Source organism: Oncorhynchus gorbuscha, linkage group LG10 (assembly GCF_021184085.1).
Source record: "Oncorhynchus gorbuscha isolate QuinsamMale2020 ecotype Even-year linkage group LG10, OgorEven_v1.0, whole genome shotgun sequence".
In the NCBI taxonomy this organism is placed as follows: Eukaryota; Metazoa; Chordata; class Actinopteri; order Salmoniformes; family Salmonidae; genus Oncorhynchus; species Oncorhynchus gorbuscha.
This window is the reverse complement of record NC_060182.1, coordinates 7,925,634-7,942,253: the sequence shown is the minus strand read 5'-3', so window position 1 is coordinate 7,942,253 and position 16,620 is coordinate 7,925,634. Positions and strand designations below refer to the sequence as shown.

The 16,620-nt window shown below is 44.8% G+C and overlaps 6 non-coding genes across 6 annotated transcripts; all 6 read left to right on the top strand.

Annotated features, from left to right (window-relative positions):
• The first annotated feature begins 1,690 nt into the window (after positions 1-1,690).
• trnah-gug lies at positions 1,691-1,762 on the top strand. Its single transcript has one exon. It is a non-coding gene; the product is annotated as a tRNA-His (tRNA).
• A 2,288-nt stretch (positions 1,763-4,050) lies between these two features.
• Positions 4,051-4,122, top strand: trnah-gug. Its single transcript has one exon. It is a non-coding gene; the product is annotated as a tRNA-His (tRNA).
• Positions 4,123-6,409: 2,287 nt separating this feature from the next.
• Positions 6,410-6,481, top strand: trnah-gug. The gene has a single exon. It is a non-coding gene; the product is annotated as a tRNA-His (tRNA).
• Positions 6,482-8,753: 2,272 nt separating this feature from the next.
• On the top strand, positions 8,754-8,825 carry trnah-gug. The gene has a single exon. It is a non-coding gene; the product is annotated as a tRNA-His (tRNA).
• A 4,637-nt stretch (positions 8,826-13,462) lies between these two features.
• On the top strand, positions 13,463-13,534 carry trnah-gug. The gene has a single exon. It is a non-coding gene; the product is annotated as a tRNA-His (tRNA).
• A 2,297-nt stretch (positions 13,535-15,831) lies between these two features.
• On the top strand, positions 15,832-15,903 carry trnah-gug. Its single transcript has one exon. It is a non-coding gene; the product is annotated as a tRNA-His (tRNA).
• The last annotated feature ends 717 nt before the right edge of the window (positions 15,904-16,620 follow it).

Genomic DNA, 16,620 nt, shown 5'->3' with positions numbered 1-16,620 from the left:
TATTGTGTAGTAGAATAGAGTTAGTACTGACCCCTGTAGAGTATTGTGTGGTACAGTGGAATACAGTGCTCTGCTAGTGTAGAGTACGGTTCTGAAGTATCCTTGGAATAGGAACATGCCCTCCCCTGGACAATGATTAGCATCCATGAGGGTGACGGTCAACCTCTCCTTGATTATATCATCCAGGGGCAACATATTGGGTTCCCCCAAACTCCAGCGGATGAATCTATCATTCTCTGACCTGAACACAGGGAAAAGAGAATGGAAAGATGGGTGTGTTGGACCAGGTCTAGTTCAGGCCCACAGTATCGTCACTGTGCATATGGGACAGGAAGAACAGGCAAACATACTGACACTTCCTAACCTGCCAGAAGTCCACTGGCAGCAGAGTATAGGGTTAAGTTTACCATTCATTATTCTCAGCTCTGGAGAATCATCCTCGGAAAATGACGAGAAGAGAGAGCAATGTGCCATTCACTGAGGAGTGACTTGCGTCTGGCCACTCCACCATAAAGGCCTGATTGGTGGAGTGCTGCAGAGATGGTTGTCCTTCTGGAAGGTTCTCCCAGCTCGTTCAGTGTGACAGCGTCTAGTTCTTCCAATTAAGCACCGCCACGTGCGGTCGTAGACCCCGACAATGTAAGAAATGTTTTGCCTTTATCGTGTAGTGTGGGGCCCGGTGACTGACCAATAGAAACTCGGCCAGCACTGAGTACACACACAAATTATGATTATTGTGAATATTCAGATTTATATAATAGTTTGATTTAAACGTCTACATGCTTTGCAAGAAGAACAATTTCCCTAATAATCCTGTTTACATTTTGATAAATGCAGATTTCGCCAATCAAAATAAACTTTCTACCACAGCGACCATGTTATTTTCGGGAAGCCTATATTATTCTTAGTTCGGACATATAAAGGTTTGCATGTGAAAAATATGGTACAAACATACCAAGACCTTCGTGAAGAGGGCACGACAATGCCTATTTCCCCTCAGGAGGCTGAAAATATTTGGCATTGGACCTCAGATCCTCAAATAATATCTAAAGCTGCACCATCCAGAGCATTTTGACTGGCTGCATCACCGCTTGGTATGGCAACTGCTCAGCATCCGACTGCAATTCGCTACAGAGGATAATGCTTACATCACTGAGGCCGAGCATCCTGCCATCCAGGACGTCTATACCAGGCGGTGTCAGAGGAAGGCCCAAAGAATTGTCAAAGACTCCAGCCACCTAAGTCATAGACTGTAGACCGGGATCTTTTATTTCAGCTCATGAAACATGGGACCAACACTTTACATGTCGTGTTAATATTTTAGATTACACAGTTAGTACTTTGAGTCATTCAAAAGGAGACTTTTTGCCGTAACATTGTGTATCAAAATGGCGTGACCCGGACTCTGCGGCCACAACACAGAGCACTAACCACTGTATGATCATGGCGAGTTACCAGGGCTTGTGGGAGACCCCTTGAGTGGAAAGCCAAAAGGTCAGCTGTGCCTGTCCTCGTCACTGCATGCTTGAATAACCCAATTTGTCCCACAGACAAACAAGCACTAACTGTAATCTAACTGGCATCAAAGTGTAACGTTAGACTTTGGAATTTAACCACCTCAGGTACGTCACAGTGAAGGCCTGCTTGAGTAGATCGATTTCACCTCCACATATGCAAGCCCTGGTAGCTCGCCGTGATCGTATAGTGGTTAGTACTCTGCGTTGTGGCCGCAGCAACCCCGGTTCGAATCCGGGTCACGGCATTGAAATTCACAATGTCACGGCATATGGGCTCTTTTTGAATTAGCAGAATGCACTAAACTGAATAAGTAGAGTGAATTTAGCAGAGATTGTGGAAAGGGTGCCACTGACCACTGGTGAATAAATAATTACTATACATCTGTCGTTAAATAAGCAGAGATTGATAACAGTGTAGGTTACCATACAATACATTTAGTTTCGTTGGCTACAGTTTAAAGGCAGAGTCACAAAGTGAACAGCTGTATCGGGTCAATTTTGACAACAACTAAGAGCATTGAAGCACAAAGCGAAAACTTCTCCGCCTCGTCCCAAAGTTATGCATGGGCTGATACTCTGTGATAGTCTATCATTGTGCTCATCTGCAGAGCTGCTCATGGCGACATCATATGGCTGAGTCTCAGTTTAACTCATTCAAAAAGCGACCTCAAGCCGTGAATCGCATTGCCATGAGCAGTACTAACCATTATATGATCACGGCAAGCTACCGGGGCTTGTGTGTGAGGGGGAGATATTAGGCTACTCAAGCATGCCGTTGCCTTTATGTGGAAAATGTGGCTAAATACCATTGTTGACTAGTTAGACTAGAGAGACTCAACAGTGTATTGTGTAGTAGAATAGAGTTAGTACTGACCCCTGTAGAGTATTGTGTGGTACAGTGGAATACAGTGCTCTGCTAGTGTAGAGTACGGTTCTGAAGTATCCTTGGAATAGGAACATGCCCTCCCCTGGACAATGATTAGCATCCATGAGGGTGACGGTCAACCTCTCCTTGATTATATCATCCAGGGGCAACATATTGGGTTCCCCCAAACTCCAGCGGATGAATCTATCATTCTCTGACCTGAACACAGGGAAAAGAGAATGGAAAGATGGGTGTGTTGGACCAGGTCTAGTTCAGGCCCACAGTATCGTCACTGTGCATATGGGACAGGAAGAACAGGCAAACATACTGACACTTCCTAACCTGCCAGAAGTCCACTGGCAGCAGAGTATAGGGTTAAGTTTACCATTCATTATTCTCAGCTCTGGAGAATCATCCTCGGAAAATGACGAGAAGAGAGAGCAATGTGCCATTCACTGAGGAGTGACTTGCGTCTGGCCACTCCACCATAAAGGCCTGATTGGTGGAGTGCTGCAGAGATGGTTGTCCTTCTGGAAGGTTCTCCCAGCTCGTTCAGTGTGACAGCGTCTAGTTCTTCCAATTAAGCACCGCCACGTGCGGTCGTAGACCCCGACAATGTAAGAAATGTTTTGCCTTTATCGTGTAGTGTGGGGCCCGGTGACTGACCAATAGAAACTCGGCCAGCACTGAGTACACACACAAATTATGATTATTGTGAATATTCAGATTTATATAATAGTTTGATTTAAACGTCTACATGCTTTGCAAGAAGAACAATTTCCCTAATAATCCTGTTTACATTTTGATAAATGCAGATTTCGCCAATCAAAATAAACTTTCTACCACAGCGACCATGTTATTTTCGGGAAGCCTATATTATTCTTAGTTCGGACATATAAAGGTTTGCATGTGAAAAATATGGTACAAACATACCAAGACCTTCGTGAAGAGGGCACGACAATGCCTATTTCCCCTCAGGAGGCTGAAAATATTTGGCATTGGACCTCAGATCCTCAAATAATATCTAAAGCTGCACCATCCAGAGCATTTTGACTGGCTGCATCACCGCTTGGTATGGCAACTGCTCAGCATCCGACTGCAATTCGCTACAGAGGATAATGCTTACATCACTGAGGCCGAGCATCCTGCCATCCAGGACGTCTATACCAGGCGGTGTCAGAGGAAGGCCCAAAGAATTGTCAAAGACTCCAGCCACCTAAGTCATAGACTGTAGACCGGGATCTTTTATTTCAGCTCATGAAACATGGGACCAACACTTTACATGTCGTGTTAATATTTTAGATTACACAGTTAGTACTTTGAGTCATTCAAAAGGAGACTTTTTGCCGTAACATTGTGTATCAAAATGGCGTGACCCGGACTCTGCGGCCACAACACAGAGCACTAACCACTGTATGATCATGGCGAGTTACCAGGGCTTGTGGGAGACCCCTTGAGTGGAAAGCCAAAAGGTCAGCTGTGCCTGTCCTCGTCACTGCATGCTTGAATAACCCAATTTGTCCCACAGACACACAAGCACTAACTGTAATCTAACTGGCATCAAAGTGTAACGTTAGACTTTGGAATTTAACCACCTCAGCCACGTCACTGTGAAGGCCTGCTTGAGCAGATCAATTTCAACTCCACATATGCAAGCCCTGGTAGCTCGCCGTGATCGTATAGTGGTTAGTACTCTGCGTTGTGGCCGCAGCAACCCCGGTTCGAATCCGGGTCACGGCATTGAAATTCACAATGTCACGGCGTAAGGGCTCTTTTTGAATTAGCAGAATGAACTAAACTGAATAAGTAGAGTGAATTTAGCAGAGATTGTGGAAAGGGTGCCACTTACCACTGGTGAATAAATAATTACTATACATCTGTCGTTAAATAAGCAGAGATTGATAACAGTGTAGGTTACCATACAATACATTTAGTTTCGTTGGCTACAGTTTAAAGGCAGAGTCACAAAGTGAACAGCTGTATCGGGTCAATTTTGACAACAACTAAGAGCATTGAAGCACAAGGCGAAAACTTCTCCGCCTCGTCCCGAAGTTATGCATGGGCTGATACTCTGTGATAGTCTATCATTGTGCTCATCTGCAGAGCTGCTCATGGCGACATCATATGGCTGAGTCTCAGTTTAACTCATTCAAAAAGCGACCTCAAGCCGTGAATCGCATTGCCATGAGCAGTACTAACCATTATATGATCACGGCAAGCTACCGGGGCTTGTGTGTGAGGGGGAGATATTAGGCTACTCAAGCATGCCGTTGCCTTTATGTGGAAAATGTGACTAAATACCATTGTTGACTAGTTAGACTAGAGAGACTCAACAGTGTATTGTGTAGTAGAATAGAGTTAGTACTGACCCCTGTAGAGTATTGTGTGGTACAGTGGAATACAGTGCTCTGCTAGTGTAGAGTACGGTTCTGAAGTATCCTTGGAATAGGAACATGCCCTCCCCTGGACAATGATTAGCATCCATGAGGGTGACGGTCAACCTCTCCTTGATTATATCATCCAGGGGCAACATATTGGGTTCCCCCAAACTCCAGCGGATGAATCTATCATTCTCTGACCTGAACACAGGGAAAAGAGAATGGAAAGATGGGTGTGTTGGACCAGGTCTAGTTCAGGCCCACAGTATCGTCACTGTGCATATGGGACAGGAAGAACAGGCAAACATACTGACACTTCCTAACCTGCCAGAAGTCCACTGGCAGCAGAGTATAGGGTTAAGTTTACCATTCATTATTCTCAGCTCTGGAGAATCATCCTCGGAAAATGACGAGAAGAGAGAGCAATGTGCCATTCACTGAGGAGTGACTTCCGTCTGGCCACTCCACCATAAAGGCCTGATTGGTGGAGTGCTGCAGAGATGGTTGTCCTTCTGGAAGGTTCTCCCAGCTCGTTCAGTGTGACAGGGTCTAGTTCTTCCAATTAAGCACCGCCACGTGCGGTCGTAGACCCCGACAATGTAAGAAATGTTTTGCCTTTATCGTGTAGTGTGGGGCCCGGTGACTGACCAATAGAAACTCGGCCAGCACTGAGTACACACACAAATTATGATTATTGTGAATATTCAGATTTATATAATAGTTTGATTTAAACGTCTACATGCTTTGCAAGAAGAACAATTTCCTAATAATCCTGTTTACATTTTGATAAATGCAGATTTCGCCAATCAAAATAAACTTTCTACCACAGCGACCATGTTATTTTCGGGAAGCCTATATTATTCTTAGTTCGGACATATAAAGGTTTGCATGTGAAAAATATGGTCCAAACATACCAAGACCTTCGTGAAGAGGGCACGACAATGCCTATTTCCCCTCAGGAGGCTGAAAATATTTGGCATTGGACCTCAGATCCTCAAATAATATCTAAAGCTGCACCATCCAGAGCATTTTGACTGGCTGCATCACCGCTTGGTATGGCAACTGCTCGGCATCCGACTGCAATTCGCAACAAAGCATAGTGCTTACATCACTGAGGCCGAGCATCCTGCCATCCAGGACGTCTATACCAGGCGGTGTCAGAGGAAGGCCCAAAGAATTGTCAAAGACTCCAGCCACCTAAGTCATAGACTGTAGACCGGGATCTTTTATTTCAGCTCATGAAACATGGGACCAACACTTTACATGTCGTGTTAATATTTTAGATTACACAGTTAGTACTTTGAGTCATTCAAAAGGAGACTTTTTGCCGTAACATTGTGTATCAAAATGGCGTGACCCGGACTCTGCGGCGACAACACAGAGCACTAACCACTGTATGATCATGGCGAGTTACCAGGGCTTGTGGGAGACCCCTTGAGTGGAAAGCCAAAAGGTCAGCTGTGCCTGTCCTCGTCACTGCATGCTTGAATAACCCAATTTGTCCCACAGACACACAAGCACTAACTGTAATCTAACTGGCATCAAAGTGTAACGTTAGACTTTGGAATTTAACCACCTCAGCCACGTCACTGTGAAGGCCTGCTTGAGCAGATCAATTTCAACTCCACATATGCAAGCCCTGGTAGCTCGCCGTGATCGTATAGTGGTTAGTACTCTGCGTTGTGGCCGCAGCAACCCCGGTTCGAATCCGGGTCACGGCATTGAAATTCACAATGTCACGGCGTAAGGGCTCTTTTTGAATTAGCAGAATGAACTAAACTGAATAAGTAGAGTGAATTTAGCAGAGATTGTGGAAAGGGTGCCACTTACCACTGGTGAATAAATAATTACTATACATCTGTCGTTAAATAAGCAGAGATTGATAACAGTGTAGGTTACCATACAATACATTTAGTTTCGTTGGCTACAGTTTAAAGGCAGAGTCACAAAGTGAACAGCTGTATCGGCTCAATTTTGACAACAACTAAGAGCATTGAAGCACAAAGCGAAAACTTCTCCGCCTCGTCCCGAAGTTATGCATGGGCTGATACTCTGTGATAGTCTATCATTGTGCTCATCTGCAGAGCTGCTCATGGCGACATCATATGGCTGAGTCTCAGTTTAACTCATTCAAAAAGCGACCTCAAGCCGTGAATCGCATTGCCATGAGCAGTACTAACCATTATATGATCACGGCAAGCTACCGGGGCTTGTGTGTGAGGGGGAGATATTAGGCTACTCAAGCATGCCGTTGCCTTTATGTGGAAAATGTGGCTAAATACGACTAGAGAGACTCAACAGTGTATTGTGTAGTAGAATAGAGTTAGTACTGACCCCTGTAGAGTATTGTGTGGTACAGTGGAATACAGTGCTCTGCTAGTGTAGAGTACGGTTCTGAAGTATCCTTGGAATAGGAACATGCCCTCCCCTGGACAATGATTAGCATCCATGAGGGTGACGGTCAACCTCTCCTTGATTATATCATCCAGGGGCAACATATTGGGTTCCCCCAAACTCCAGCGGATGAATCTATCATTCTCTGACCTGAACACAGGGAAAAGAGAATGGAAAGATGGGTGTGTTGGACCAGGTCTAGTTCAGGCCCACAGTATCGTCACTGTGCATATGGGACAGGAAGAACAGGCAAACATACTGACACTTCCTAACCTGCCAGAAGTCCACTGGCAGCAGAGTATAGGGTTAAGTTTACCATTCATTATTCTCAGCTCTGGAGAATCATCCTCGGAAAATGACGAGAAGAGAGAGCAATGTGCCATTCACTGAGGAGTGACTTCCGTCTGGCCACTCCACCATAAAGGCCTGATTGGTGGAGTGCTGCAGAGATGGTTGTCCTTCTGGAAGGTTCTCCCAGCTCGTTCAGTGTGACAGGGTCTAGTTCTTCCAATTAAGCACCGCCACGTGCGGTCGTAGACCCTGACAATGTAAGAAATGTTTTGCCTTTATCGTGTAGTGTGGGGCCCGGTGACTGACCAATAGAAACTCGGCCAGCACTGAGTACACACACAAATTATGATTATTGTGAATATTCAGATTTATATAATAGTTTGATTTAAACGTCTACATGCTTTGCAAGAAGAACAATTTCCCTAATAATCCTGTTTACATTTTGATAAATGCAGATTTCGCCAATCAAAATAAACTTTCTACCACAGCGACCATGTTATTTTCGGGAAGCCTATATTATTCTTAGTTCGGACATATAAAGGTTTGCATGTGAAAAATATGGTCCAAACATACCAAGACCTTCGTGAAGAGGGCACGACAATGCCTATTTCACCTCAGGAGGCTGAAAATAGTTGGCATTGGACCTCAGATCCTCAAATAATATCTAAAGCTGCACCATCCAGAGCATTTTGACTGGCTGCATCACCGCTTGGTATGGCAACTGCTCAGCATCCGACTGCAATTCGCAACAGAGCATAGTGCTTACATCACGGAGGCCGAGCTTCCTGCCATCCAGGATGTCTATACCAGGCGGTGTCAGAGGAAGGCCCAAAGAATTGTCAAAGACTCCAGCCACCTAAGTCATAGACTGTAGACCGGGATCTTTTATTTCAGCTCATGAAACATGGGACCAACACTTTACATGTTGTGTTAATATTTTAGATTACACAGTTAGTACTTTGAGTCATTCAAAAGGAGACTTTTTGCCGTAACATTGTGTATCAAAATGGCGTGACCCGGACTCTGCGGCCACAACACAGAGCACTAACCACTGTATGATCATGGCGAGTTACCAGGGCTTGTGGGAGACCCCTTGAGTGGAAAGCCAAAAGGTCAGCTGTGCCTGTCCTCATCACTGCATGCTTGAATAACCCAATTTGTCCCACAGACACACAAGCACTAACTGTAATCTAACTGGCATCAAAGTGTAACGTTAGACTTTGGAATTTAACCACCTCAGCCACGTCACAGTGAAGGCCTGCTTGAGTAGATCAATTTCAACTCCACATATGAAAGCCCTGGTAGCTCGCCGTGATCGTATAGTGGTTAGTACTCTGCGTTGTGGCCGCAGCAACCCCGGTTCGAATCCGGGTCACGGCATTGAAATTCACAATGTCACGGCATAAGGGCTCTTTTTGAATTAGCAGAATGAACTAAACTGAATAAGTAGAGTGAATTTAGCAGAAATTGTGGAAAGGGTGCCACTTACCACTGGTGAATAAATAATTACTATACCTCTGTCGTTATAACATTAAATAAGCAGAGATTGATAACAGTGTAGGTTACCATACAATACATTTAGTTTCGTTGGCTACAGTTTAAAGGCAGAGTCACAAAGTGAACAGCTGTATCGGGTCAATTTTGACAACAACTAAGAGCATTGAAGCACAAAGCGAAAACTTCTCCGCCTCGTCCCAAAGTTATGCATGGGCTGATACTCTGTGATAGTCTATCATTGTGCTCATCTGCAGAGCTGCTCATGGCGACATCATATGGCTGAGTCTCAGTTTAACTCATTCAAAAAGCGACCTCAAGCCGTGATTCGCATTGCCATGAGCAGTACTAACCATTATATGATCACGGCAAGCTACCGGGGCTTGTGTGTGAGGGGGAGATATTAGGCTACTCAAGCATGCCGTTGCCTTTATGTGGAAAATGTGGCTAAATACGACTAGAGAGACTCAACAGTGTATTGTGTAGTAGAATAGAGTTAGTACTGACCCTGTAGAGTATTGTGTGGTACAGTGGAATACAGTGCTCTGCTAGTGTAGAGTACGGTTCTGAAGTATCCTTGGAATAGGAACATGCCCTCCCCTGGACAATGATTAGCATCCATGAGGGTGACGGTCAACCTCTCCTTGATTATATCATCCAGGGGCAACATATTGGGTTCCCCCAAACTCCAGCGGATGAATCTATCATTCTCTGACCTGAACACAGGGAAAAGAGAATGGAAAGATGGGTGTGTTGGACCAGGTCTAGTTCAGGCCCACAGTATCGTCACTGTGCATATGGGACAGGAAGAACAGGCAAACATACTGACACTTCCTAACCTGCCAGAAGTCCACTGGCAGCAGAGTATAGGGTTAAGTTTACCATTCATTATTCTCAGCTCTGGAGAATCATCCTCGGAAAATGACGAGAAGAGAGAGCAATGTGCCATTCACTGAGGAGTGACTTGCGTCTGGCCACTCCACCATAAAGGCCTGATTGGTGGAGTGCTGCAGAGATGGTTGTCCTTCTGGAAGGTTCTCCCAGCTCGTTCAGTGTGACAGGGTCTAGTTCTTCCAATTAAGCACCGCCACGTGCGGTCGTAGACCCCGACAATGTAAGATATGTTTTGCCTTTATCGTGTAGTGTGGGGCCCGGTGACTGACCAATAGAAACTCGGCCAGCACTGAGTACACACACAAATTATGATTATTGTGAATATTCAGATTTATATAATAGTTTGATTTAAACGTCTACATGCTTTGCAAGAAGAACAATTTCCCTAATAATCCTGTTTACATTTTGATAAATGCAGATTTCGCCAATCAAAATAAACTTTCTACCACAGCGACCATGTTATTTTCGGGAAGCCTATATTATTCTTAGTTCGGACATATAAAGGTTTGCATGTGAAAAATATGGTACAAACATACCAAGACCTTCGTGAAGAGGGCACGACAATGCCTATTTCCCCTCAGGAGGCTGAAAATATTTGGCATTGGACCTCAGATCCTCAAATAATATCTAAAGCTGCACCATCCAGAGCATTTTGACTGGCTGCATCACCGCTTGGTATGGCAACTGCTCAGCATCCGACTGCAATTCGCTACAGAGGATAATGCTTACATCACTGAGGCCGAGCATCCTGCCATCCAGGACGTCTATACCAGGCGGTGTCAGAGGAAGGCCCAAAGAATTGTCAAAGACTCCAGCCACCTAAGTCATAGACTGTAGACCGGGATCTTTTATTTCAGCTCATGAAACATGGGACCAACACTTTACATGTCGTGTTAATATTTTAGATTACACAGTTAGTACTTTGAGTCATTCAAAAGGAGACTTTTTGCCGTAACATTGTGTATCAAAATGGCGTGACCCGGACTCTGCGGCCACAACACAGAGCACTAACCACTGTATGATCATGGCGAGTTACCAGGGCTTGTGGGAGACCCCTTGAGTGGAAAGCCAAAAGGTCAGCTGTGCCTGTCCTCGTCACTGCATGCTTGAATAACCCAATTTGTCCCACAGACAAACAAGCACTAACTGTAATCTAACTGGCATCAAAGTGTAACGTTAGACTTTGGAATTTAACCACCTCAGGCACGTCACAATGAAGGCCTGCTTGAGTAGATCGATTTCACCTCCACATATGCAAGCCCTGGTAGCTCGCCGTGATCGTATAGTGGTTAGTACTCTGCGTTGTGGCCGCAGCAACCCCGGTTCGAATCAGGGTCACGGCATTGAAATTCACAATGTCACGGCATATGGGCTCTTTTTGAATTAGCAGAATGCACTAAACTGAATAAGTAGAGTGAATTTAGCAGAGATTGTGGAAAGGGTGCCACTGACCACTGGTGAATAAATAATTACTATACATCTGTCGTTAAATAAGCAGAGATTGATAACAGTGTAGGTTACCATACAATACATTTAGTTTCGTTGGCTACAGTTTAAAGGCAGAGTCACAAAGTGAACAGCTGTATCGGGTCAATTTTGACAACAACTAAGAGCATTGAAGCACAAAGCGAAAACTTCTCCGCCTCGTCCCAAAGTTATGCATGGGCTGATACTCTGTGATAGTCTATCATTGTGCTCATCTGCAGAGCTGCTCATGGCGACATCATATGGCTGAGTCTCAGTTTAACTCATTCAAAAGCGACCTCAAGCCGTGAATCGCATTGCCATGAGCAGTACTAACCATTATATGATCACGGCAAGCTACCGGGGCTTGTGTGTGAGGGGGAGATATTAGGCTACTCAAGCATGCCGTTGCCTTTATGTGGAAAATGTGGCTAAATACCATTGTTGACTAGTTAGACTAGAGAGACTCAACAGTGTATTGTGTAGTAGAATAGAGTTAGTACTGACCCCTGTAGAGTATTGTGTGGTACAGTGGAATACAGTGCTCTGCTAGTGTAGAGTACGGTTCTGAAGTATCCTTGAATAGGAACATGCCCTCCCCTGGACAATGATTAGCATCCATGAGGGTGACGGTCAACCTCTCCTTGATTATATCATCCAGGGGCAACATATTGGGTTCCCCCAAACTCCAGCGGATGAATCTATCATTCTCTGACCTGAACACAGGGAAAAGAGAATGGAAAGATGGGTGTGTTGGACCAGGTCTAGTTCAGGCCCACAGTATCGTCACTGTGCATATGGGACAGGAAGAACAGGCAAACATACTGACACTTCCTAACCTGCCAGAAGTCCACTGGCAGCAGAGTATAGGGTTAAGTTTACCATTCATTATTCTCAGCTCTGGAGAATCATCCTCGGAAAATGACGAGAAGAGAGAGCAATGTGCCATTCACTGAGGAGTGACTTCCGTCTGGCCACTCCACCATAAAGGCCTGATTGGTGGAGTGCTGCAGAGATGGTTGTCCTTCTGGAAGGTTCTCCCAGCTCGTTCAGTGTGACAGGGTCTAGTTCTTCCAATTAAGCACCGCCACGTGCGGTCGTAGACCCCGACAATGTAAGAAATGTTTTGCCTTTATCGTGTAGTGTGGGGCCCGGTGACTGACCAATAGAAACTCGGCCAGCACTGAGTACACACACAAATTATGATTATTGTGAATATTCAGATTTATATAATAGTTTGATTTAAACGTCTACATGCTTTGCAAGAAGAACAATTTCCCTAATAATCCTGTTTACATTTTGATAAATGCAGATTTCGCCAATCAAAATAAACTTTCTACCACAGCGACCATGTTATTTTCGGGAAGCCTATATTATTCTTAGTTCGGACATATAAAGGTTTGCATGTGAAAAATATGGTCCAAACATACCAAGACCTTCGTGAAGAGGGCACGACAATGCCTATTTCACCTCAGGAGGCTGAAAATAGTTGGCATTGGACCTCAGATCCTCAAATAATATCTAAAGCTGCACCATCCAGAGCATTTTGACTGGCTGCATCACCGCTTGGTATGGCAACTGCTCAGCATCCGACTGCAATTCGCAACAGAGCATAGTGCTTACATCACGGAGGCCGAGCTTCCTGCCATCCAGGATGTCTATACCAGGCGGTGTCAGAGGAAGGCCCAAAGAATTGTCAAAGACTCCAGCCACCTAAGTCATAGACTGTAGACCGGGATCTTTTATTTCAGCTCATGAAACATGGGACCAACACTTTACATGTTGTGTTAATATTTTAGATTACACAGTTAGTACTTTGAGTCATTCAAAAGGAGACTTTTTGCCGTAACATTGTGTATCAAAATGGCGTGACCCGGACTCTGCGGCCACAACACAGAGCACTAACCACTGTATGATCATGGCGAGTTACCAGGGCTTGTGGGAGACCCCTTGAGTGGAAAGCCAAAAGGTCAGCTGTGCCTGTCCTCATCACTGCATGCTTGAATAACCCAATTTGTCCCACAGACACACAAGCACTAACTGTAATCTAACTGGCATCAAAGTGTAACGTTAGACTTTGGAATTTAACCACCTCAGCCACGTCACAGTGAAGGCCTGCTTGAGTAGATCAATTTCAACTCCACATATGCAAGCCCTGGTAGCTCGCCGTGATCGTATAGTGGTTAGTACTCTGCGTTGTGGCCGCAGCAACCCCGGTTCGAATCCGGGTCACGGCATTGAAATTCACAATGTCACGGCATAAGGGCTCTTTTTGAATTAGCAGAATGAACTAAACTGAATAAGTAGAGTGAATTTAGCAGAAATTGTGGAAAGGGTGCCACTTACCACTGGTGAATAAATAATTACTATACCTCTGTCGTTATAACATTAAATAAGCAGAGATTGATAACAGTGTAGGTTACCATACAATACATTTAGTTTCGTTGGCTACAGTTTAAAGGCAGAGTCACAAAGTGAACAGCTGTATCGGGTCAATTTTGACAACAACTAAGAGCATTGAAGCACAAAGCGAAAACTTCTCCGCCTCGTCCCAAAGTTATGCATGGGCTGATACTCTGTGATAGTCTATCATTGTGCTCATCTGCAGAGCTGCTCATGGCGACATCATATGGCTGAAAGTCTCAGTTTAACTCATTCAAAAAGCGACCTCAAGCCGTGAATCGCATTGCCATGAGCAGTACTAACCATTATATGATCACGGCAAGCTACCGGGGCTTGTGTGTGAGGGGGAGATATTAGGCTACTCAAGCATGCCGTTGCCTTTATGTGGAAAATGTGGCTAAATACCATTGTTGACTAGTTAGACTAGAGAGACTCAACAGTGTATTGTGTAGTAGAATAGAGTTAGTACTGACCCCTGTAGAGTATTGTGTGGTACAGTGGAATACAGTGCTCTGCTAGTGTAGAGTACGGTTCTGAAGTATCCTTGGAATAGGAACATGCCCTCCCCTGGACAATGATTAGCATCCATGAGGGTGACGGTCAACCTCTCCTTGATTATATCATCCAGGGGCAACATATTGGGTTCCCCCAAACTCCAGCGGATGAATCTATCATTCTCTGACCTGAACACAGGGAAAAGAGAATGGAAAGATGGGTGTGTTGGACCAGGTCTAGTTCAGGCCCACAGTATCGTCACTGTGCATATGGGACAGGAAGAACAGGCAAACATACTGACACTTCCTAACCTGCCAGAAGTCCACTGGCAGCAGAGTATAGGGTTAAGTTTACCATTCATTATTCTCAGCTCTGGAGAATCATCCTCGGAAAATGACGAGAAGAGAGAGCAATGTGCCATTCACTGAGGAGTGACTTGCGTCTGGCCACTCCACCATAAAGGCCTGATTGGTGGAGTGCTGCAGAGATGGTTGTCCTTCTGGAAGGTTCTCCCAGCTCGTTCAGTGTGACAGGGTCTAGTTCTTCCAATTAAGCACCGCCACGTGCGGTCGTAGACCCCGACAATGTAAGATATGTTTTGCCTTTATCGTGTAGTGTGGGGCCCGGTGACTGACCAATAGAAACTCGGCCAGCACTGAGTACACACACAAATTATGATTATTGTGAATATTCAGATTTATATAATAGTTTGATTTAAACGTCTACATGCTTTGCAAGAAGAACAATTTCCCTAATAATCCTGTTTACATTTTGATAAATGCAGATTTCGCCAATCAAAATAAACTTTCTACCACAGCGACCATGTTATTTTCGGGAAGCCTATATTATTCTTAGTTCGGACATATAAAGGTTTGCATGTGAAAAATATGGTCCAAACATACCAAGACCTTCGTGAAGAGGGCACGACAATGCCTATTTCCCTCAGGAGGCTGAAAATATTTGGCATTGGACCTCAGATCCTCAAATAATATCTAAAGCTGCACCATCCAGAGCATTTTGACTGGCTGCATCACCGCTTGGTATGGCAACTGCTCAGCATCCGACTGCAATTCGCAACAGAGGATAATGCTTACATCACTGAGGCCGAGCATCCTGCCATCCAGGACGTCTATACCAGGCGGTGTCAGAGGAAGGCCCAAAGAATTGTCAAAGACTCCAGCCACCTAAGTCATAGACTGTAGACCGGGATCTTTTATTTCAGCTCATGAAACATGGGACCAACACTTTACATGTCGTGTTAATATTTTAGATTACACAGTTAGTACTTTGAGTCATTCAAAAGGAGACTTTTTGCCGTAACATTGTGTATCAAAATGGCGTGACCCGGACTCTGCGGCCACAACACAGAGCACTAACCACTGTATGATCATGGCGAGTTACCAGGGCTTGTGGGAGACCCCTTGAGTGGAAAGCCAAAAGGTCAGCTGTGCCTGTCCTCGTCACTGCATGCTTGAATAACCCAATTTGTCCCACAGACAAACAAGCACTAACTGTAATCTAACTGGCATCAAAGTGTAACGTTAGACTTTGGAATTTAACCACCTCAGGCACGTCACAGTGAAGGCCTGCTTGAGTAGATCGATTTCACCTCCACATATGCAAGCCCTGGTAGCTCGCCGTGATCGTATAGTGGTTAGTACTCTGCGTTGTGGCCGCAGCAACCCCGGTTCGAATCCGGGTCACGGCATTGAAATTCACAATGTCACGGCATATGGGCTCTTTTTGAATTAGCAGAATGCACTAAACTGAATAAGTAGAGTGAATTTAGCAGAGATTGTGGAAAGGGTGCCACTGACCACTGGTGAATAAATAATTACTATACATCTGTCGTTAAATAAGCAGAGATTGATAACAGTGTAGGTTACCATACAATACATTTAGTTTCGTTGGCTACAGTTTAAAGGCAGAGTCACAAAGTGAACAGCTGTATCGGGTCAATTTTGACAACAACTAAGAGCATTGAAGCACAAAGCGAAAACTTCTCCGCCTCGTCCCAAAGTTATGCATGGGCTGATACTCTGTGATAGTCTATCATTGTGCTCATCTGCAGAGCTGCTCATGGCGACATCATATGGCTGAGTCTCAGTTTAACTCATTCAAAAAGCGACCTCAAGCCGTGAATCGCATTGCCATGAGCAGTACTAACCATTATATGATCACGGCAAGCTACCGGGGCTTGTGTGTGAGGGGGAGATATTAGGCTACTCAAGCATGCCGTTGCCTTTATGTGGAAAATGTGGCTAAATACCATTGTTGACTAGTTAGACTAGAGAGACTCAACAGTGTATTGTGTAGTAGAATAGAGTTAGTACTGACCCCTGTAGAGTATTGTGTGGTACAGTGGAATACAGTGCTCTGCTAGTGTAGAGTACGGTTCTGAAGTATCCTTGGAATAGGAACATGC